The following is a 24,982-nucleotide window of genomic DNA, read 5'->3' on the forward strand; positions in this document are numbered from 1 at the left end:
TATTGCTTTTAAAACATGGTTGGAGATAAGGGTCTATGTGTTTTTTAAGTCATCTCTTTTTAAGGTTTCTGATGTCCAACATGGTGAAGGCTTTGTATACACTAGTTGATTTTTTTTGAAAATCCTTAAAGAAGAAAAACAAAACAAAACAAAACAAAACAGGCATCTCTTAAATAGATATAAAATTAGCCTAATTTTTCAGTTTTTCCCAAAGCATGCAGAGAGATGGATGTAAGCAGAATTGCCTGGGAAAAAAACCTTACAATAATCTCCAGTATCTGTCCAGCATGTCTGCAAATGCCTCAGACTCTTTCAAAATCACAGAATCACACAGCCCATACTATGAGAAAATTCCATTATTTTTAAGGCCAGACAGAAGAAAATGAATTTCAATTGAGGCCAAATACATTTAAGTGAGACCTACAATGGACTCTCTAAAATTACTTATTTGTATCTACTGCTGGAATTCTTTGGAAACCTCATACTGAGGAGCAGACACCACTCCATGAATCAGCCTAACTCTTGCTTTTAGTAAGACGTATCAGTTTGTTCCATCTCCTTTTTCTGATTCTGTCTGTTCTAGAACATTCTCCCCCAAACTCCCTGCCTTTCTCATTCTTGACCTTCACTGCCTTGGTACAAATGCCTCACCTCTCAGGGTCAGTACCCCCCAGCCCCTCACCCCTCACCCCTGCTCTCTGATAGCATCATTTTCAAAACTGTAATCTTTCTTTGTTAATTGACAGTTGCCCTAGGTGGCTAGCCACAGGGGGAAATGTTCCTTCCTTGCCAGTGCCTCCTAGAGCCTAATGCAATACCTGTACACACCTGGAGTAGTGTCTTATCTGGAAACCACTCCTCAAGACCTGACTGCAGCTGAGAGGACAGAGAAGAACATGCCAGACTGGGGCATCATGCACAGAATATGTCTCGTGATTCTCTTCCCTTTGGAAAAGGGAAATTAAATGCATACCTACTGTGTTTAAGCTCTGGTGTTGTGTATTGGTTTAAAGTACACAATGAATCAAAAACAATGGGTCAGAAAAATATGTCTTAATCCGATGGGAGCAGATCCTGGTGATTAAGGCTGCCTCTAGAGGCAAACTTCCCCAGACAGAATCTTGCTAATTCGCTTACTAGCTTTGCAAACATGGGCCCTTTGTATTACCTTGGTGTCTTAGCATCTTCATCTATAAAATGGGGAAATAAGTGCACTTATCTTCTGCTCTGAGGACTCTTTCTAAATCATGGATCTGATCCTGTCTCTTCCTTTATTTTTTTTTAAAGATTTTATATATTTATTCATGAGAGACACAGAGAGGCAGAGACATAGGCAGAGACCTTGAGGGAAAGCAGGCTTCCATGAGGAGCCGGATGTGGGACTCAATCCCAGAACCCTGGGACCACAACCTGGGCCAAAGGCAGACGCTCAACTGCTGAGCCACCCAGGTGCCCCCTGTCTCTTCCTTTATTTATTTATTCATTAAAAGATTTTATTTATTTATTTATTTATTCATGGAAGACACAGAGAGAGAGAGGCAGAGACACAGGCAGAAGAAGAAGCAGGCTCCCTGCAAGGAGCCTGATGTGGGACTCGATCCTGGGTCTCCAGGATCACATCCTGGGCTGAAGGCGGCGCTAAACTGCTGAGCCACTAGGCTGCCCCTGTCTCTTCCTTTAAAGCAAAAAAATCAGTTCCTCCACAAGGTAAAATCACCCTTTCTGGGCTTCTGTTGGCTCCCTTCCAGCCCCACTTCCTGCCCCCGTGGGTGGATTCCCAGGTATTCTTCCATTCAATGGGTACATATTGCATGCCAACCATGGGCCTTGCACTGCCAGGCATTTAGCAGCACAGCAGGTGGCAAGGCCCAGCTTGGAATACACCAATGCAAAGGGTGCTGACCAGTGTAGGAGAAATGCAGAAGTCAAAAAAGAAAGATACAGTGTGTCACACAGGTGAGGTACTCTAGAACGATAAAGTGGATAAAAAAAGAGAGGCTGGCAAGGTAGGAAGGCTATTTGTTCTTTTGCGTTGGATGGTCAGTGCTGCCTGCCCACGAGGTCAAGATTTTACTTATTTATTCATGAGAGACACAGAGAAAGGCAGAAACATAGGCAGTGGGAGAAGCAGGCTTCCTGTAGGGAGCCCGATGCAGAACTCGATCCCAGGACCCCAGGATCACGATCTGAACCAAAGGCAGACGCTCAACCAACTGAGCCACCAAGGTGCCCCTGCCAATGATGTCAAATAGAAGCAGAGACCTGAAGCAGACCCCTGGGGAGGTGGGGAGTCCTGCAGAGCCTTCAGGGCAGAGGGAAGAGGAGAGCGCTGCAAGAGAAGTCAGGAGGATGCCGGCTGGTTTGAGGATGAGAAATGGAAGGGCGGAGGCTGAGCCTTGGGTAGCAAGGGAAGAACCCAGGAGATGAGGTCAGTGATTCAAGAAAGGGCCAGATAATTTAGGGCTTCCCAGATCACTGTGGAACTTTAGATTTTGTTCTCACAAAACCACAGGCAGGTGTTGAGTGAGGAGCATCATTATCAGATCCGGGTTTTAGCAGGTGCATGTTGCTGCAGGGCGCAGGGGCAGAAGCAGAGAAACCGGAGGTGAGTGCCATTGTCTATACCAGAGATGTCCTTTCATGGCTCCAGGCTCCAAGCTCCTCAGGGCCAGGCTCTGTGTCTCATTTCCCCATAGTTTTCTCCTAGGGCACTGCCCTGCCGAGAGTAGGCCTCCAATAAACATTTGTTAAATAAATGAATACTTCCCTGCCACTGCAAACGTGTTCCTCCCCCGGTGGGCAGGTCACCCTTCAAAGCAGCTCAGACAGTGTTCTCTTCAGCAACCTAGTTAGACCTTTAAATCGGGGAGGCCTGGAGTTAGGATTAGTCTGTTTGAAGAGCTTGGCAGGTGATCCTAAGGTGTAGCCAGGGTAACACAAGGACTCACAAGGAGGCAACAGAGAGAACAGTTCTCAGAACGTGTCTGTCTCTGAGCACAGAGAGACGCAGCATAGGTGATGTTCACTAGAAGCTCAGACTCCTTTCCCTGGAGGGGGGTCAGGGTAACACGTACCTTGCCCCCTTGTTTCCAGTCAATTCTTCAAATAACTGCTTCCTGTCTCCCTGAATGAGAGAATGGGTTAATGACCCTTGAGTGCTAAGAAGGCCAAGTCCATTGCCTCAAATCTTCCTGAGGTGAGGTGGTAAATAATTAGGAGTAAAAATGTGGACTGGGAAAAATGGTTTTGTGAAGCAGTGGAGGTGAAGCAGGTGAGTATATTTCTCCCTTATCTCGGTTACCTTAAGTCTCTGAGGCCTCTGCCTTGATCTAATTTAAGTAGATATTTTTCTCTTCTTAAAATGTAAAGTATGCTTCCAGAATGCCACACAGAACTTGAAGCCTTATCAGTGTTTCTCCAAACAAGGCTGCATGGGTGCCCCCAGGCCCGTCAGAAAATGCGGTCCTGTGCCTCATCCCAGATAAATGAATAATTGCTGGGGTGGTGTTTGAGAATCTGCATTTTAACTAGATATTACTTATTTATATGCCTCAGGGTGTTTTTCAAAGAGACATCTCCTTCTTGAGAAATTGCCCTTGGTTTTTTGTTTTGTTTTTACAGTCCAGGAGGATTAGGAGATGGTCGGTCTTCCCAGGAAAAGTGCATTTCTGAGGGATGTGTCAGCCCAGGGCAGGCAGCAGCCGGGACAGCTGACTTACAGCCATCAGTATCTGAAACTGTGTCCTTTTAATAGTCAACAGCCTTTTGTTCCAGAGCGTGTTACGGTTTCACAGAGGAGAGGGAGACTCGAGGCTGCATGACTTGGTATCACCTTGGAGAGGATGAATTTGTTTGAACGAGACTTGCAGGTGTTCTCTTGGAAAACTTCAAAACTCAACAGGGCTGCGAGACAGGAGTAAGTAAAACCAGCTTGCTGGAGAAGGGTGTACATAACGGCCCTAGTGAAGCAATTCAAGGCCACAAAGCTAGGCCCCTCCTAAGTAGGCAGACAGCAGAAATTGTACCGCAAAGATTCTCACTTCACTGAGAAAACCCCCGATGTTTCCAGGAACTGGTCCTGCTTTCAAGAAGCAATGAGGGGGGATCCCTGGGTGGCTCAGCAGTTTAGCGCCACCTTCGGCACAGGGCGAGATCCTGGAGTCCCAGGATCGAGTCCCACATCAGGTTCCCTGCATGGAGCCTGCTTCTTCCTCTGCCTGTGTCTCTGCTTCTCTCTCTCTCTCTCTCTCTCTCTCTGTGTGTCTCTCATGAGTAACTAAATAAATTCTTTTTTTTAAAAAAAAAGACGCAATGAGGAGGAACCTCAGCAACAGCAATGGGAGGTTGGGGTTGTTACATAACAAAAATGCAGCCAAGTAAATTTTAAAGATCTAACTGGCTTTACTAATTGAGTCATGAATCAAGCAGCATCCTTTCCAGCAGGCGGCGCCGAACTCCAAAGAGCTAAAGAAAAGGAAAGGTATTTATTTATTTATTTATTTATTTATTTATTTATTTATTTATTTATCTAAAGATTTTATTTATTTCTTTTGAGAGCAAGAGCGAGAGAGAGCACAACTGGACAGAGAGGCAGGGGGAGAGGTAGAAGCAGACTCCCCGCTGAGCAGAGGGAGTGACCCTCCTGGATCTCAGGACCCTGGGATCATGACCTGAGCCAAAATCAGATGATTAACCCATCTCAGCCACCCAGGCGCCCTTAAAAGAGGCATTCTTGTCATATGTGAAACCACACATGAATTCACATGGTTGAAGTTTACAAGACTTTGGAATCGAATCCACAGATCGGAGATGAATGCTCATTAACAATCGCTTCCTTGACACAAAGAGATGGAAAAATATTCCATGCTCATGGATTGGCAGAATTAATATTGTGAAAATGTCAATGTTACCCAGGGCAATATACACGTTTAATGCAATCCCTATCAAAATACCATGGACTTTCTTCAGAGAGTTAGAACAAATTATTTTAAGATTTGTGTGGAATCAGAAAAGACCCCGAATAGCCAGGGGAATTTTAAAAAAGAAAACCATATCTGGGGGCATCACAATGCCAGATTTCAGGTTGTACTACAAAGCTGTGGTCATCAAGACAGTGTGGTACTGGCACAAAAACAGACACATAGATCAGTGGAACAGAATAGAGAATCCAGAAGTGGACCCTGAACTTTATGGGCAACTAATATTCGATAAAGGAGGAAAGACTATCCATTGGAAGAAAGACAGTCTCTTCAATAAATGGTGCTGGGAAAATTGGACATCCACATGCAGAAGAATGAAACTAGACCACTCTCTTTCACCATACACAAAGATAAACTCAAAATGGATGAAAGATCTAAATGTGAGACAAGATTCCATCAAAATCCTAGAGAAGAACACAGGCAACACCCTTTTTGAACTCGGCCATAGTAACTTCTTGCAAGATACATCCACAAAGGGAAAAGAAACAAAAGCAAAAATGAACTATTGGGACTTCATCAAGATAAGAAGCTTTTGCACAGCAAAGGATACAGTCAACAAAACTCAAAGACAACCTACAGAATGGGAGAAGATATTTGCAAATGACATATCAGATAAAGGGCTAGTTTCCAAGATCTATAAAGAACTTATTAAACTCAACACCAAAGAAAGAAACAATCCAATCATGAAATGGGCAAAAGACATGAACAGAAATCTCACAGAGGAAGACATAGACATGGCCAACATGCATATGAGAAAATGCTCTGCATCACTTGCCATCAGGGAAATACAAATCAAAACTACAATGAGATACCACCTCACACCAGTGAGAATGGGGCAAATTAACAAGGCAGGAAACAACAAATGTTGGAGAGGATGCGGAGAAAAGGGAACCCTCTTACACTGTTGGTGGGAATGTGAACTGGTGCAGCCACTCTGGAAAACTGTGTGGAGGTTCCTCAAACAGTTAAAAATATACCTGCCCTACGACCCAGCAATTGCACTGTTGGGGATTTACCCCAAAGATACAAATGCAATGAAACGCCGGGACACCTGCACCCCGATGTTTCTAGCAGCAATGGCCACTATAGCCAAACTGTGGAAGGAGCCTCGGTGTCCAGCGAAAGATGAATGGATAAAGAAGATGTGGTTTATGTATACAATGGAATATTACTCAGCTATTAGAAATGACAAATACCCACCATTTGCTTCAACGTGGATGGAACTGGAGGGTATTATGCTGAGTGAAGTAAGTCAGTCGGAGAAGGACAAACATTATATGTTCTCATTCATTTGGGGAATATAAATAATAGTGAAAGGGAAAATAAGGGAAGGGAGAAGAAATGGGTGGGAAATATCAGAAAGGGAGACAGAACGTAAAGACTGCTAACTCTGGGAAACGAACTAGGGGTGGTAGAAGGGGAGGAGGGCGGGGGGTGGGAGTGAATGGGTGACGGGCACTGGGTATTATTCTGTATGTTAGTAAATTGAACACCAATAAAAAAAAAAAAAAAAAAAACAATCGCTTCCTTGTAACGAGCTGAGGACCAGTGGTGGGGATGGCGTCGGGGGACAAGCGTGATCTGCCACTGGTCACCTGAGGCCACCTCCAGAGACTGGAGTGACGGGCAGCTCCACCAGCCTTGCGGTGCGTGGTGCACAGTCCCAGGCCAGGCGTCTGGGCAAGCACCACGTTTTAGATGTTCCAGATTCAACGCTTTAAGTAGGCGCTTACTGAATACCTGCTGCCGGGGCTCGTGTATCAATTGGCAGGGGGACAGAGCTCCCTTCACAGTCAGCCAGCTGCTGTCTGTTTTTCACGGACTGTTTGTCAGGATCTGTTCTGTGATCGACACAGCCTCCTCGTAAGGCGTGGTGCCAAGACTTGATCTGAAACCAAATGGAAGAGAACCAAACAGGTGGTAAATATCCAGGTGTTTCTGGAGTTACACTGCTATTGTGGCCGTTATCACCAGAGAGGAAATTTGAGGTTAAACGGGAAATTCTTCATAAAAAGGTCAGATGGAACAGTGAGTGGGAGGTGCGGGCTTGTTCAAATGAATCCAATTCGGGTCATTTAAACAGGCCTTAAAAATTACACACAGAAGTTTGACAGAGCATGTGGGGATATATTAGTGTAACTTTTATTGGCAGTTTCACTTTTTTAATTAGTATAGATCTTCCTTTAAGATGAAACACGTCAAAGGATAAACAGATGGCTGTCAAATGAGTACATTCAATAAATTGGTGTGCTCCTTAATGTTAGCCATGCAAGCAGAATGCCACTTGCTTAATAAATCCACTGGATTTTATCCATTATGTAATAAATGACAGTGGGAACTGATTCAGAGTTGGTTCTGAAAACATCCCATTCTCTGTTATGGCATTGATGTTTATTATCTCCGGATATTCTCTTAACAGGCGAATGTCATCACTCTTTCTTATGCAAAGATTGTGTCCAGATCCATGAAATCAGCCATGGCTTTGTTCAAAATATAGTATCAGGAATGCATATGTTGAGGATCAAGAATTCTCTGTCCCCTTTCAAGTCCTGGGGGGACTACGAATCAAATTGACAAGAGACAGGTAAATGGGAGAAAATCAAATTTAATTTTGTATGTAGAAGGAATCCACACAGATAGAGACATTCCTAGGGTAGGAATTCAGGCAAAATTAAGGATGCATGTCATCCTGAAATAAGGAGAAGGAAGTAAAGATCTGGGACTTCTACAGGAAAGGAATGCAGTTCACAGGAAGATGAAAAAGAGCAAATGTTTGGTAATCAAGTGTTTGCTGGGCCCTCAGAAACAATGGGACCTAAAAGACTTTTGATCAAACAGGTCTTGCTGGCTTCTTACCTGTCTACCCACCTAGTACATAGTATAGTGTGGTTCTCTGGTGCTAGCTCCCTGCCTGGAGCAGGTCCTTTATCTAAAGTCTTTTAGGCAGTACCGAGGGAGGTAAAGATCTTTTCCCGAATCTGCCGGGTTTTGATTGCTTTTTCACTTAAAATCATCTCCATGCCGAAGTGGCTGGTCTTGGGGTGGCCTGCCCTTCGCCCCAACACAGACACAGGAGCTCAAACTAAAAACATTAAAGCCAGTGCCATCATGAGTCAAAGCATTCATATGAGCAGTTACCTGAAATTAAATAGAAAAATCTTGCTAAGACCTGACCTCTCTGGCTCCTCTTTCATCAACGGCACCATCTGACCTCTGGTTCTTTTCTTCTTCTCCTGCCTAGGAGTCACCAGTCAGAGCAGCAAGTTTGGGATGATCAGACAAGGGAGTGCACTTAGAGAGCAAGGTGAAGAAGGTGACTTGGACAGAGAACGGGGACCTCTAACCTCGTTACATTTTACTAATCTACTACCTCAGACCAAATTCTGCTTCAGATTCTTTAACTGAAACTCCCAAACACCTGTTTTCCTTTTACTGTAAATTCCTCACAAATTTATTATCTCTTTGTCTAAAATGTATAAAAACTGCCTGCCTTGCCCATTTCTTTGGGTCTTAATTTCATTACTGGGCCTCCGTGTGCACATAGTAAAACTTTGGAGAGTAAAACTCCTGTCAATCTGTCTTAGAAATTTCTCTCTCACAGTTTGAAGGCTGGCAGTCCATGATCAATGTGTTGGCAGATTCAATGTCTGGTGAGATCCCCCTTCCTGTTTCATAGACAGTAGTCTCTCTGCTCTAACCTCACATGGTGGCAGGGGCAAAGGAGCTCGCTAATCCTATTCAGGAGGGCTCCCCTCTTATGACCTAATCACATCCAAAGGCCTGAGCTCCAAGCATCACTTTGGGGATTAGGTTTCAACATATGCATTTTGGCAGGACACAGATATTCAGTCCAAGACACTATTTATCAACTGTCCATCTGATATATTGCCTTCTTGTCCTACCTTTTACAGGACAGTGATATAAAAGATTTGTTGTAGGAGTTTCTCTCAACTGGAATTTCTTCATGGAGCTAGAAGCTACCACTCACGTAGTGGCTACAACATGGCTACAACATGTGGCAACTCATCGGTTCTTTGAGACTCTTTAAGCAGGTTCATTGGAAATATAAAAGAACCCATGTCGCTAATTCACGTACCAAGAAAAAAAAAGACCTACATACACAAGATAAAACTATGTTAGTAATTGTAGAAATGCAATTTTTCATTTTTTTATCAAGTTGACAGATGTTTTTTCAGTGATAATTTGGAATCTTGATGAACATGCAATAAAATAGATCCTCCCAGTGACTGCTGGAGGGAGAAAAGAACTAACTTTAATATCCATTGATATTAAATTGTTATAAGGAAATAATCATAGATGTAAACTATAATTTATATATAGTAATATACACTATAGTTTTATTTATCAGTGAGAAAAGGAAATAGCCTAAGTATTTAACAATGGAAGGTTAATTCAAATATGAATTAAATATGAATATTTAATTCAAAATATGATAAATTTATATATGTAACACTACACCACCACTTCAAAAAATGCCTTTATTAATACCTAAGGGTGTTGGAAAATACCGTCTGTATAATTTTAGGTGAAAAGATCAGGTCACAAAACTGTATATGGCATGAATCTTATTGATCAGGTGTTACTTTTATAATCCATAAATGCTATTTAAAATATTTTTCTAATTGGAAAGGCAGTAAACATTATTTCCTAAAGGACCTTAATTAGGGAGCTATCCCTTCATGGTGTCTAAGTATGTAATCCCTAAGGGGATAACAGAGAAATGCCACAGGGTCTCTTCCTACCAGGGACTCAGAATGTAGTTACCTACATTGGACAGGGGCATGAAGCAAGTAAGAAGAGCCAATTCTTTGCGCCTTGCATTAATTGGTTGAGAAGTATGCTCTCTGGGTCAATGCCACTTAGAGGTATAAATAAATAACGAGTGAATGTTTATCTAAGAAGGAGAATGCCCTATCATATCTGAAAAATTGAAGCCTGTGGCACCAGGAAACAACAGAGTCCTCTCTTCACATTGTCTATCAGGTGCAGAACCTGGACATGGGCTTTGAAATAATCTATTTGAATTAGGTAATGAAAAAAATGTTCACTCATCATATGCTTATTTATTCTAATTTATCTGATCTTGAATTCATGAAAACTGTCCATGAAAGGCTTTTGCTTACATCAAATGAGTCAGTTTGAGAAATGAGAGAGATAAAAATAAACCTTGAGCACATCATCAGCTAATCAAAGATCAGGTTGTCCTGCCTTCCCAGTTTCATTAAATCCAGATAATCCTAAGGCTGACAATGCTGAATAGAAATAAACTATAGCATCATAGAACTGGAAAGGCTTCACAAACTGTCTCTCCCAATCATCATCTTTTATAGATGAAAGAACAGACTCTGCAGAGGTGAAGAGCCTTTGTACAAGATCACACAACAATTTAATAGTAATCGATATGAGAATTCTGGTCTTCTCACTTCTAGGCCATGCTCATTCCACTACAACACACTGGTTTGTAGTGAGAAATGTCTTATTTGATCTGTTTCATTTATGTATGTAGTCATGGAATGTCCCCACCACCCTAGCAAATGAGCCTGGGTGGCAGGTGTAGTAAATAACATGTTATCTAAAAATGCCATCTTTCTGTGAAATGTATTTTTACCCACTCTGATGGGTCATTTTCACTTTGAGTATTATAAAACACCCTTTAAAGTTAATTCTAAAGAACTTAAAGATCATCATTTTCCAGCATGACCTGTATCATCAAAGTTCTGATATGTTTTATAGAAGGGTAGTGACTTTTTCTAGCTTAAAGCTACAGGTTTTTCACAGATGTCAAATGTTGCTTAAATGGGATTTTTATAGCCTCGTATGAGAGATCATAAATATACACAAAAGCTCAGATACATCCAGGTAGTAAATCAATCACATCTCAAAAAAAAATCTAGAAATACTTTTAAGGTGGGAGGGCAGATTGAAGAATAAAATATGTATAAGATAGCTAGCATTTACTGAGCATATTCACTGTGTTAGCACTTTATACACATTATGTTGTTAAATCTTCACAGTAGCCTGATGAGGTGGGTATAATTATTTCCCATACTTTACAGATAGGGAAACAGAGGCACATAGAGTTTAAGTTAGGTAGACCAAGGCAGATCCAGGATTTTAACCAAGACAGTTTGGCTCTGTAGTCCATGTTCTTTTTCTTTCTTTTATTTTTTTAATATTTTATTTATTTATTTATTTATTTATTTATTTATTTATTTATTTAAGAATGAGAGAGAAGAGGAAAAAGAGAGAGTGAGAGAGAGGGACAAGCAGACTCTGTGCTGAGTGCAGAGCCTGATATGGGGCTCAGTCCCAGGACCCTGAGATCATGACCTGAGCTGAAACCAAGAGCCAGACTTGGTTTGACTGATTGAGCCACCCAGGCACCCTAGTCTATGCCCTTAATAACAATGGGGAGAAATAGGACTTATAAAAAGAGAAAAGGAATAGCTGAGAAATTTAAGAGTAAGGCCCTGAATATAAGCCCTGATCTCTCTTTCTATCTATAAGCCTAGTACAAAGGTCACAGTTAAACATACTTATAATGGATTCCAAAATGTAGGTTTTGTTTGCTATTTCCTGGACAGTGTGAGGACATACGCCTTAATAAGATTGTTAGTATAGTCAATTCACGATGGAAAAGTATATTTAATTTGAGGACTTCTTGAGGAAACCACATGGGAAGGAAATAAGGGACACACACAAAAGAATATTTACACTTTTTTTTCTCCAGGGCCTCACAATTCCATGGAGGTGATGTGCACATATGCCTCTGGTAATAACAAAGACAACAAGAATGGCTGATATGATCAATAGTATGCAATGCCTGGAGGGATGTCTTGGGTATGCTTTATGTCCTTGTTTTTAATCCTATGCATTTTGAAAATTGAGAGAGAATGGTATCGTCTCCAGCAAAGGTACTAGCTAAGTTCTTTGGAATTATGCTGGTGAGGCCTATGAGATTTAAGAGTAGTAAATCTAAATATCATCATTTACAGTGGCTATGACTCAACCTTAATAAATCCAGCACATTAGTTTTTTTCCTGAAGATTGTAAATAGTAGCTATGTTTTTCTCATCTCCTCCCATCCATCCAGACCTAAGAGGTCTGCAGCTGGATGCTTGGTGCCTGGACCATCTGTTTTGAAAGCATGAAGCAGAAGTTTAGTTATATCAGCTGCATTGTTAATTTAGCTCCACATTGTTTTGTCCCTACTTAACTATGTTTTATGTACCTCCTAACCTCATGGTCCTCATTGTCCGTCTGTCATTAACTTTGCCTTTTTCACACCTACTCCCTGTTTACCTGCTGATTGTAGAAACCTAATGGGGACTAGATGGTAACATTTGTCTTGAAATTATTTGATGTACCTGAGGTGTACCAGGTCCCAAATGGCACCTCATTTTCTGGGAGAATACACACTTCCAGATTGTTTTAAGCCCCCCCACCTCCAGGTTTCAAGAAACCCCTTACTCTCCTCTCATGTATTCATCTTCTTCTCCAAACATGCATACACCACTCCTAGGCTCAAGAGGGCAACGCAGTTTTGGAAATGCTCCTCTGCCTTCTCTTTGGGCTTCCCTTCTGACAATAAAGCTTCCTTTGCTTCAAAATTCATGTCTCCAGCATTGTTTTGCTGCCCATTGGGTGCCCCAACAAGTTTGAGTTCAGTAACAGATCCATAGCACTGGTGAGTGTTTTGGCAACAGTTGTGTGAATATGCTTACAATGATGTGATTATAACTCCTGGAATTTCTTCACAGCTTTTCCCAGGTTCAGACTGTTAGCACTGGGCAGATATGGATTGTGACCTCCTAACCAAAGACAAGATCACTGAAGAAATATGGCCTTCTAGAAACTTCAGCTTGGAAGGAACCCCATTCATTCCACAGAAATGTCAAATGTCTACTAAGTGCCAGCACTGGGGATATACTGATAAGCGATATAGACAGTTCCCATCAGTGATATGCTATAGCTGATTTGTTAAATTTTCAGGAACTTTACAAGCTGGGAGTCAACATGTTGTGAGCTTGTGAGTATTTAACCCTAGAGACAAACTCAGAGGACTGATTGTTTAACACTTAGCAGCGTGTTAGTGATTCCCATGTTTGTAAGACTTACACTGTAGTGAGAAAGGAATTTATGGCATAATCATAAAATAATATAAAAACATTTAACATAATATAACATAATTAGAAGTGATGAGCAGTAGAAAAGTTGAAGTAGAGGATGCAGTAAGAGTGTGACAAGGAGATCTAGCTTATCTCAGGGTGCTTAAAGTAAAAATCAGCTACATCCCTTCTTAAAATCAGTTATATTCTTTCTTAAGATGTTCTCAGCACTGATCTGTATCCCACTTCTAAACCCATTTTATATCTCTCTTGTGAAATAATATACCACCTGGTGTTACAGGCAGGGTGTGGTCTACAAAGACATTTGAACTCAACGTGCAGCTCCCACACTTGCCAGGTGGTTTGTCTCTGCACAAGGCCCTAATCTTACTGAATTCAGTGTTTTCATTTGTAAAAACAGGATACTGATTGAACTATCAGAAATGAGAGAGGGGACATCACTGCAGATTCTATGGACGCTGAAGGGATACCATGAACAGTTCTAAACTCTACACCCACACATTTAATAACCTAGATGACTTCTTTCTTGAAAGATGTAATTTTCCAAAACTTACACAAGAAGTAGTAGACATCTAAATAGAGCTATTTCTATTAAGAAACTAAGTCAATAACTAATAACCTTCCAAAACAGAAAGTATCAGGTCCAGATGGGTTCACTGGTTGATGTCTACCAAATATTTAAGGGAAAAATTGTACCAGCTGTCACAATCTCTCTCAGAGGATAGACACAGAGGGAATAATATCCAATTTATTAGTGAGGCCAGCATTATCCTAATACCAAAATGAGACAAAGACATTACAAGAAAAAGAAATGTACAGACAAATCTCTCATTAGCACAGATGCAACAATCCTCAACAGAATATTAGGAAATAAAATCCAACAATGTATAAAAATAAATATACACCATGACTGAGTAGGATTTATCCCTGGTATACAAGGCTGGTTCAATATTTAAAAATCAATGAACATAATTGATCACATCAACAGGCTGAAAAAGAAAAATCATGTATTCATACCAACAGATACAGAAAAAGCAACTGAGAAAACCCAAAACCCATTCATGATTAAAAAAACAAAAAAAACAAAAAAACTTTCAGTGAACTAGGAATAGAAGCAAACTTCCTCAACATGATAAGGAATATCTACAAGAAACCTACAGCTAACATTATAATTAATGGTGAGAAATGGGTTTTCCTGCTTAGGTCAGGAACAAGGCAAGCATGTCTCTTCACCACTCCTTTTCAATATCCTAGTGGAAGTCCTAGCAAATGCAATTAGACTAGAAGAGGAAATAAAATATTGGAAAGGAAAAAAATAAAACTGTCTTTGTTCACACATGACATGATTGTGTAGAAAAAAAATTGGCAAAAAAAAATCTCTTGGAACTAATAGTTGATTATGTCAAAGTTGCAGGACATAAGGATAATATACAAAAGTCAACTGCTTTCCTATATATTAGCAATTAACAAGTGGAATTTGAAATAAAAACAGTACTATTTACATTAGCAGCCCCAAAATAAAATATTTAGGTGTAAATCTAACAAAATATGTACAAGATTTCTAGGAGGAAAACTATAAAACTCTGTTGAGTATAATAAAAAACACTAAATAGATGCAGATATATTCCATGCTCCTGGATAAGAAAACTCAATATTGTCAAAATGTCAGTTCTTCCCAACTTGATCCACACATTCAGTGCAATCCCAATAAAAATCCCAGCAAGTTATTTTGTGGGTATTAACAAGCAGAACCTAAAGTTTATTTGGAAAGGCAAAAGACTTGAGATGACCAACACAATATTGAAGGAAAAGAATAAAGTTGAAGGATTGATAATACCCAACTTCTAGAATTACAATAAAGCTACAGTAATCAAGACCATATGGTATTGATGATGGAGCTCAATGGAACAGAAGAGAGCCCAGAAATAGACCCACATAAGTAAAGCCAAATGATCTTTGACCAAGGAAGAAAGACAATACAATGGAGCAAAGATAGTCTCTTCAATAAATGGTTCAGGAACAACTGGATGTCCACGTGTGAAAAAAAATGAATCTAGACACAGACCTTATACCTTTCACAAAAATTAACTCAAAATGGATCACAGAACCAAATATAAATTGCAAAACTATATAATTCATAGGAGGTAACATGGATAAAACCTGAATGACCCTGGGTATGGTGATGACTATTTAGATATAACTCAAAAGGCATGATCCCTTAAAGAAATAATTGATAAGCTGGACTTTATTAAAATTAAAAAACTCTGCAAAAGACAATGCTGAGAAAATAAGAAGACAAGCCACAGACTGGGAAAAAATATTTGCAAAAGATACATATCTGATAAAGGACTATGTTATCTAAAACATATGAGGAATGCTTGAAACTAAACAAAAGAAAGCAAACAACTTGGTTAAAAAATGAGCCAAAGACTTTCATTGACACTTCACCAAAGAATATATACAGAATGCAAATAAGCATATGAAAAGATTCTCCACATCATGTCAGCACGGAAATGCAAATTAAAACAACAATGACCTACTACTACACACCTTTTAGAATGGCCAAAATCCAGAATACTGGCAACATCCAATGCTGGTAAGGATGCGGAGCAACAAAAAAATCTCACTCATTGCTGGTAGGAATGCAAAATTGTACACTTACTTCGAATGACTATTTGGCAGTTTTTTTACTAAACTAAACATACTCTTACTATATGATTCGGCAATCGCTCTCCTTGATTTTTACCCCTGGAGTTGAAAACTCATGTCTACACAACAATCTGCACGTGAATGTTTATGGCAGCCTTATTCACAATTGCCAAAACTTGGAAGCAACCAAGATGTTCCTGGGTTGGTGAATGGATTAATTAACTGTGACCAATGGAATCCAGAAAATGAAATATCACTCAGTGCTAAAAAGACATGAGCTATCAAGCCATGGAAAGACATGGAGGAACCTTAAGTACATATTATTAAATATATACTCTGAAAAGTTCATGTACCATATATATCCAAATATATGCCATTCTAGAAAAGGCAAAACTATGGAGATATTAAAAACATCAGTGGAGGGGCGCTGGGTGGCCAGTGGCTCAGTTGGTTAACCGTCTGCCTTTGGCTCAGGTCATGATCCTAGGGTCCTGGGACTGAGCCCCAGGCTGGGCTACCTGCTTAGCAGGGAGTCTGCTTCTCCCTCTCCCTCTGTGTGCACCCACATTCTCTCAAATAGGCAAATGAAATCTTAAAAAAAGAAAAAAGATCAGTTGTGTCAGGGATGGGGTAGGGGAAGGGATGAGTAGGTGGAGCACAGAGAATATTTAGGACAATAAAACTAGTCTAAGGATGGATACATGTCATAGGTTTGTATTTGGATACATAGTTTACATGTAAACTGTGGGCTTGGGTGATGATGATGTGTCCCCTGTAGGTGGATCAGTTGTATCAAAAGTAGCAGTCTGATTGGAGGTGTTGGTAATGGAGGAGGCTAGGTATGTGTGGGGGTAGGGGACATATGGGGAATCTCTGTACCTTCTCTTAGTTTTGTCATGAATCCAAAATGGCTCTAAAGACTGAAGTCTTAAAAAAGAAAGGATAATGCTATTTTGCAGTGTTGTTCTGAAGATTAGATACAGTGGAGATAAATCAAGTGACTAAATACACATCGTAAGTGCTTGATAAGTGGCGTCTAGTATTATTTCTGGCATTTTTATTTGCACACTTGTTTTTATTCAAACTTCTAGATTTCAAATTCCTTGAGGAAAGGCACTATATTTTATTTCCAGTATACACTAGAAGTTGACACATGGTAAATGAAAAAAGTTTGTCAAGTTAATTTGTTCTTAATTGAATTAAATTGCCCCTAAAAAATCTATTTGCAGAGGGAAAAAAAAAATTATTTCAATTCGAAACGTAGACTAAAAACTGCTTTGTTGTACCAGAATCAAAGATAACGTTTATTTTAAAACTAAAATAAGGCAAAATGTTGACAAGTAAAAAGTATTTTTAATTTTCCAATTAAGATAACCCCAACTACTACACCATAATTACTGAACGATGCTTCCTCCCTATGACCCTGGTAATAACGATCTGTTGTTTCATTGGAGAGATTTTCAAAGAAGAGTGCGGTGCTCAGCAATGTAACATACACTCCTCCTAGTCTGGTTTTTCCCCCCATATCCCTTATTTCCATATTCCTGATATTTTGTCTAAGCCGTTTCTAAATACTGGAGGAAATTGATTTTATAGAGTCCTGCAATTTCAGAGCTGCAAAGGATCTTTGCAATCAAGCTTCATTTTGCCGATAACTGAGATCAAAAAAGATAAAAGAACCGAAGGTCACACAGTAAGGAAGGTTTTTGGAATGGAATCAAGACTACTTTTTTGCATAAAACTCTTTAAGGAAAGCTAGAAAACATGAGTTACAAAAATAGGCCCATAAAACCATTATGGAAAACAAAAGAAATCTGAAAAGCTCTCCCTGTTGGTACTGAAATCTTAGAAGCAGTAAAATATGAAAAACTGAAAAACATGGCAAATGAGAATTGAGAAGAATGAAGAAACCAGCAGATTAAATGTGAAATTCACTAGCAAAATAGAAGAATAGAAAATGAATAATGGGGGTGGGGGTGGGGTGGGTGTTTTCTTCAGAATGCATGTGGATGACCCAGTTTGAAGCAATGGGCATTATGCCTTCTTTTAAGTTTGCCTTTTCCCCCTGCCTTTCCAAACATTTCAGTTCTAATCCTGCGTTTCTCTGCTGCTTGGAAACCAAATCGACTGCTGCACACGTCATACATGTAGATATGCGGGCCTTGATAAGGTTTCCTAGCAGAGCATGGTTTTTCCTCTTTCCTCTGCTTAACCATCTTTCTCTTAATCCCTTCCGATCCGAGTCTGCCGAGTTTATATTTCTAAGCAATTAATTTTTTGGCTGGGGCGCGCAATCCACAGGTGCGGATGACTGTCAGCGCGCAGATAGGCTCCATCTGTTGGCGGCTGATAATGGTCTCCTGGGGGCTCGCGTTTGCTTCTTCACACACAGGGAAGCACGCAGCCTCATCTATTTGCAGGCAGGCGGGAAAAGCCCTGCAGGTCGCATTGTCATTCAACAGGAACAATTGGTTACAGACAGCACTTTTAGAGGCACCGTGGGGAGGTCTGGGGAGGGGGTGATGCTCCCAACAGTGAGGGATGGTCCTCCCAAGCCCACAGTGTCTTTCCTCTTTGGAAAAAAGAAAAAGAAGAAGAAGATGGGGGACTGGAGAGGTGGGAATTTTGTCATATTCTAGGGGGACAATCTGTAATTCCTGACTATCCTTGGCGTGGGTGTGGTAATAAGGTGCCAAGTGCAGGTGACCCTCCACCTCAACAGAAAACAAGTTAGGCATGCATTTAGGGTGGCTGTAGTGGGGATACAATTTTAAATGCTTTCCCCCTAAAACAGATACTCTATAGACTACAGACAAGCAGAACAAAGATTTTCAAACCAGAACTATTTGTAACGTTGTCTTAAATTATTTGTAAGTAGCAGATATTTCACATGTGGTCAAATAGTTGAGGTGGCCAATTTGGGGGGAATATCTGAAGCCTGGAAAAACATTAGTTTTGTGCCTCTCTTGTCTCATGACTTTGATCCCTCAGACACCACTTAGGGATGATTTCGCTTCATCCGGGTTTATCGTCCTACCTTTGCCAATAGAAGCAAGGCTATGGAAGCAGTCAGTTCTTCTACTTTGATGGATTACTGTTGGATTTTTTAAAAAGCCATCATTGATGTACCACATAGAAGGTTTCCCCTTTCATTTCATCCCCACCTCCACCAGCTATCTCTCTCATCTCCCTTCTCTTTGGAACTCAATAAACATAAGCCCTTTTACAGGAGTCCTGCACATCCAGGACCTTCTGGAAACCATGCTTTGGCTAACAGTTGGTTCTAGTGGACACCTCAGACTCCCTAGGATCACTTAGGTTCACCAACTTACATCCAACCCCCTCCCTGGGTGTTTTCTTCTTAGAAGACAATCCATATAGAGGTTTGAGAATTCCTAATGGGTAAGGAATTTAAATGCATATTTGATAATAATATAAAAATGCCTTGGCTTTTTTTTTTTAAGATTTTATTTATTTGAGAGATAGCACAAACGGGGGTGGGGCAGAGAGGGAGAAGCAGACACCTTGCTGAGCAAGGAGTCCGAGTCAGGGCTCCATCCCAGGACCCAGAAATCATGACTTGAGCCAAAGGAAGACACTTACCGACTGAGCCACTCAGGCACCCCATAGAAGATGAATATATTTCAATAAGTGTTTCTTTTCTGCTTTTAGACTCAGGCCTAACACCCACCTACTGGAAAGAATCAAGTTATACTAAGAGAACAATTAGGTCTGTGTCTAAATAGCACCATCACATCTGGATTTTAAGTGATAAAAACAGATTTAAAATTCAGCAGGCCACATTCATCCTAGGGAGTAGGATAGTGGGGGCAAGTCTTTTGGGTGACACAGTGCTAATTGACTATATTTACAATGGATTATTTGCATGATAGACATACATTTTTATCATCATAATAATTGACAAAACTCCAGGTATCTGGAAATATGCTTAAAACAAAAACTCTATTGAGTTATATCAGATTTGATTTTCAATTCTCAGTGTCTAATTTTGTTCTTGGCAGAACATGTAATCTAGTCATCTCTGAGATGTTTCTTGTATTGAATCCAGAAACTTTTCTGTCAATCCATTTCTACATCTTATTTCTACACTATTCATCTCTTATTCGTTCCAATCCATGGTTTAATCGCACAGTTCTCACACACAGTCAAGTGGAAGTTCTGCTTCTATCACACCTTTTCCTGGAGGGTGGAGAGAGGAAGACATTTAGGTCCGGGGAACGTTTTGTATCAGTGCAGATGGAAGTCCATAGTCACATGTTGTCCATTATAGATGGTGATTGTTCTGGCTGAGGCTCTGAGCCTTGGGGAAAACTCAAGGTTGTCAGCAGGCACAACATTGCCCCATAATCCCCTCATCGATATCTCTGTAGGATGCCAACTCCCAGAGAAGGAACTGAAGAGACATTCATTCTCTTGGTAGTTTCTTCAACTGGTAGAGTGCTGTCCCTCCAGCCTCCTGTCCCTGCAACAATTTGAGGGGGTTGGGTGGAAGACAGAATTTCTTCCATAAAATCTCCCTCCTTCATTTCAGGTTTTTCTTGTGTCATGTCTCAAGTGTCCCCTCAACAAGCTGAAGCATGTGGAATAGTCTGTATAACCCTGGATGTTCTCTGGTTTAGCTGTCAAATGGGGGCGCATCCACACATGGCAGGGGAGGCAAAGCACCTCCCCATGTTCCAGCAGAATACATAACAATGTTAACATGTGCTATTAAGGATTAAAAGCATGAGGCCCAGCATTGTGATAAAATATATTCACTTGTATTTAGATAATATGCGTACTTCATAATCTAAATTCAAAAAGGAGAGTGAAAAATATAAGGACAGTGAAAACACCAGGCATATCTGCTTAGGGATGTAATGTAAAGGTAGATTTTAAAAAAGTTATAACAGAAACCAGGGGCGCCTGGGTGGCTTGTCAATTAAGTGTCTGCCTTTGGCTCAGGTCATGATCCCAGGGTCCTGGGATTGAGCCCCACATCAGGCTCCCTGCTCAGCAGGGAGTCTGTTTCTTTCTCTCCCTCTGCCTGCTGCTCTCCACCCACCCCCCGCTTGTGCTCACTCTCTCTCAAATAAATGAATATAATCTTAAAAAGAAATGGAAGCCAAACATATGAGGGCGTTACATAGCTTTGATCACAGTGCATTTTACAGTTTGCTCATATTTGGAAGAAAAGCAGCCTGTTTAGGATCACTACAGCACATGATACCAGGACACTCAGGAACTGCCCATAGAAAAGGAACACGGTAGGAAAGGGGTTGAAAACAGGTCTGATGGGTCCCCAGGTAGATAACACTGTTGGAAAAACTACCCCAAGCAGATGGAAGCCTGGGAGGAGTCAGGAAAGGAAATAAATAAAGGTTATTTTCTGGTTTTGAATAAATACTTAAACCCAGCCTGAGGTTTGAGAATTTCTGGGGACTGTGGCTTCCCCACGGACAGGTCGGGCTGGTGGTGGTAATAATGAACTTCCCCTTGGGAAGAGGCAGGGGCGCTTCTCCTGGGCACCGGGTAACCCAGCATTTGGTTGGAGCCACCAGAACAGATTGAGATTTAGAGCTGTCCTGTGGTTCCCCACACCCCCTGAGGTAGAGGAGAATAGGCATCATATTTGTATAATTTTCAACAGATGGATATCTTAGTGTAAATTCTTTCATTCTTCTACATTACTTGAAATCCCTTTCTAAATATATAAAGTCACAGAAACACAAAAATGGATTTTCAGTAGATACCCATTGTCTCACTCAGTATGGGTTGCTATAACAAATTACCATAGACTAGGGTGGCTTGAATAACCAACATTTATTTCTAGCTGTTCTAGAATCTGGGAAGTCCTTAGTCAAGATCAGATTCAGTTCTGATGAGAATGGCCTCCAGATTTACTGATGGCGGCCTTCTTGCCCTGTACTCACCTGGGAGAGAGAGAACAAGCTCTCCTGTGTCCCCTTCCCAAGGGCTCCACCCTCATGACCTAATCATTTCCCAAAAGCCTGTGTGCTAAAACTGTGATGCATAATATAGGCCACTGGTGTCAGCCTTCTGTGACCATCTCAAGTGACCTCAAGGAGAAATAAAAAGCAAGAAGAAATGGAAAGCCAGTTAGGCTGAGGTATGAAAGCAATATTTTTGAAAAATCAGATACGGAAACATGATGTGTTAAGGTGACCTAAGTCTTTCTTGTGTCCACGTGGAAATTGGTAAACCTGAATTTTTATAACCTTAGCAGATTATGCCTTGTGACGTGCAAGTATTTGGAGAGCTGCTTGCCAGTGGGAAGCTCTTTACCCTTCTGTATATATGTGTAATCCTCCATAGCTAACAAGCTTGGGAGCAGCTCTCTGGAGCAATCTGAAGACTGTCTCCCAGGCTGTGGTCTGTGGTAAGACAATGAATAAAATATTTACTAACCTACTTTGAAGTTGGTTTTATTTCAGTTGACAGGCCTTACGTCCTAAAACCAACATACCTAGAGCTAAGATTTGAACATGTGCATTTTAGGAGGACACAAATACCAGTGGACAACATTTAACATCTCTGGACTCACTTTCTTCATCTGTCAAATGAGATCTGTGCTCTTCGGGACTATACTCTGATGTGCAATTTTGTTTCAGTATGAGAAGAATCATAGATTCCAAACCTAAAATAAATCAATATGATTGCAATTATTGGCAGGGCTGTGTGGGCATGTGTTCATTTCTCCCTCAACTATGAACTTCTTTAAAACACAGATTTGCCTTTCATCCTTATATTCCCAGTACTGGACACATATTGGATGTTCTGTGAATGCTTGTTAAATGAGTAAGTGAAGAATAAATGCCTCTCTAATAAATCAGGGAATAGATATAACAGAAATTAGGTTGTGAGCCTGTGAAGAAACTGGCATATCCTATTGTACTTTCCTTTTTGGTTTTCATGGAAACCTTATTGGTATGAAAGTATAAGTTATTTCCTCAGATTCTGGTGAGGATGGAGGTGGGGCCGAGTTACTGGGCAGGGTGCTTCTCTATGAAGCTTTCTTTTTGTACCTTTTTCAAATCTAGAAAAAAAAAAAGTCTGGTTTTGTCTGGTAAGGATCTTGCATTACCCAGGGACAAAAGTTTTGGGCATCAATAGAGCTTCTAAGCATATATTTGCAGTGACGTAAATGTAGCTGTAGGAGATTGTACTGGGCATAGAGCATTTTAGGGGGCTGCTTGGCTAAATAAACCTCTGCTATTAACTTGTGCCACTACCCTTAACTTTTTCTCTTTGGTGTTGCAAGGCAAGAATCTGACTAATGGAGCATTTTACACCTGTGTTTCGTTGAACCGATTTAATTGATTCTAGTCACTAAGATAGTATTTAACCAGAACAGTCCAGATACATTTTTCACTTCATAAATGTATACTAAATGTGTCTTCCTTCCCCAGGTGGCACGCACATTGGCTCCATTTGGCTGTGTGAGTAAACGGTTAAATGTCTTGCAGTTTGCTTTGCCACCCAGGGTGATAAAGACAACAAATCATTTATCCTCAAAAGCTCCCATGAGGCATGGGAAAGGGTGTGCTGCTTTTAAATAGATTTCTGTAGCAAAGTGCATAGTCATTTTAAAGCCAGTGACGTCTTTTGAGAATTATTCACTTCCTATCTGTCAGCCTCTTACCTTGGGAGGTTTGTATTTTCTTCTAGTTCACGTGCAAGCTGACTCAATGCTGCCCCCGAGTGGCATTTCAAAACGTGAGCACAGAAGGGAAAAGGCAAAACAAAGAGCTCCTTAGCATAAAAAAGAAACAAACACATCATCAAAATCCACAGTATATCTTGAATCGTCCTTCCCTTTGCTATTTAAAGAGAATATCTTATGAAATGAAATCACCTCAATGAATATCTTCGGAGAATCTTCTCTGTGCAAAGTCCCGTGCTATGTAGGGGATACAAAGAAATAGAACACGTTCCAAGACTTTAAAGGCTTTTAAACAAGTTAGACAAGAGTGGATTGAAGGTTAAATACAAATGACTAATAGATGTCACCAGAGATAACACCATAAAACATTCTAATCCGCGTAGCTTATTTTTAAAAATATAATACATACAACATCATTTTTTAGGCACAGTGTAAAATCCTCTACATTTGTAATTTCTTTCAGTCTGTACAAGTAACCCTGTGAAAAAAGTACTAGTGTATCTTAAAAAAAAGATGTTTTAATCTTTTAATGAATATTCATTTTAGAATATTCATTTAATCTTTTAATGAATATTCATTTTAGAGAGCAGAGAGAGATTGGGCAGGAGCAGGGAGGAGCAGAGAGGCAGGGAGCAGGAGAAAGAATCTGAAGCCGATCTGCTCTGAGAGTGCAGCCTGACCCGGGGCTGGATCACACAACCTGAGATCATGACCTGAGCCAAGACCAAGAGTGGTTCACTCAACAGCAGGAAGCTGCCTTTGTTCACAGCTGATAAGCTTTAAGGCCACAGGATGCTAGGGAAGGTAGTTTTATGCCTTTGGAGGTAGCCCCATGGGGTCAGAAAGCTTTAAAATGAAAGCACTGTTTGGTTCACTCAAAGGAACAAGGTGTTATTAATCAGTTGCAACTGGATTTATAGTCTGGGTCTGAATCCCAGCTCCATCACTTACTTAAACCCAGTTTCCTTTTCTGATGATAAAACCCATCCCTACTATGCATCAGACTTGTGTGAGGAATGTCTGGTCCATGGTGGGGCAGCCAACATGTTAGTTCCCTTCTTCTATCTCCCTCATGGGAGATGAGTATCAAATCCAGACAAAGATGAAGCTACAGAACCTGGAATTTCTCCAAGGGGAATTTTTATAACACACCCAGGCTACTGGGGATGCCACGGTTGCATAGAGTATGCAATTTATACCTTTGCACACCTGCCTAGAATGTATTAGTTCCCTTCCACAAATGTCTCTGATCTAATTCCTATACTCTTGGGAATGCAGTTGAGGAAAACACAGAAGCTGTCCATAAAAGATAAAAAGAAAAGCTACCAAGGTCTTCCTAGATCAGATTCATAGCTTATTTACAAGTCTATCTGAGCCATTCATTACCATACGTAAGATTAGGTCATATCTGGGGAAACCCGGTTTACCACTTTCTTCTACTTTGCTTAAATATTTTTAAAGCTACTGTTGACTTCTCAGAACTCCATGGACCACTTCTGCATGGTGGCAAAGTCCCCTTG

At 40.6% G+C, this 24,982-nt stretch overlaps 1 long non-coding RNA gene across 8 annotated transcripts in view; it reads left to right on the plus strand.

The window, feature by feature from the left end:
• Window positions 1-16,476, plus strand: part of LOC140633176 (uncharacterized) — a 36,007-nt gene extending 19,531 nt beyond the window's left edge. For 2 of the 8 annotated variants that reach the window (XR_012030795.1, XR_012030792.1), the window contains 4 exons: window positions 3,755-3,916; window positions 7,399-7,563; window positions 11,731-11,840; window positions 12,761-16,476. This is a non-coding gene — a long non-coding RNA (uncharacterized lncRNA). Of the gene's footprint in view, window positions 1-3,754; window positions 3,917-6,500; window positions 6,900-7,398; window positions 7,564-8,220; window positions 8,293-8,890; window positions 9,115-11,730; window positions 11,841-12,760 lie in introns of those variants that run through there. The other 6 variants (XR_012030794.1, XR_012030797.1, XR_012030796.1 and 3 more) reach the window with 6 other exon arrangements.
• Window positions 16,477-24,982: the final 8,506 nt, after the last annotated feature.

The sequence above is a fragment of the Canis lupus genome, chromosome 5 (genome assembly GCF_048164855.1).
Source record: "Canis lupus baileyi chromosome 5, mCanLup2.hap1, whole genome shotgun sequence".
Lineage (NCBI taxonomy): Eukaryota > Metazoa > Chordata > Mammalia > Carnivora > Canidae > Canis > Canis lupus.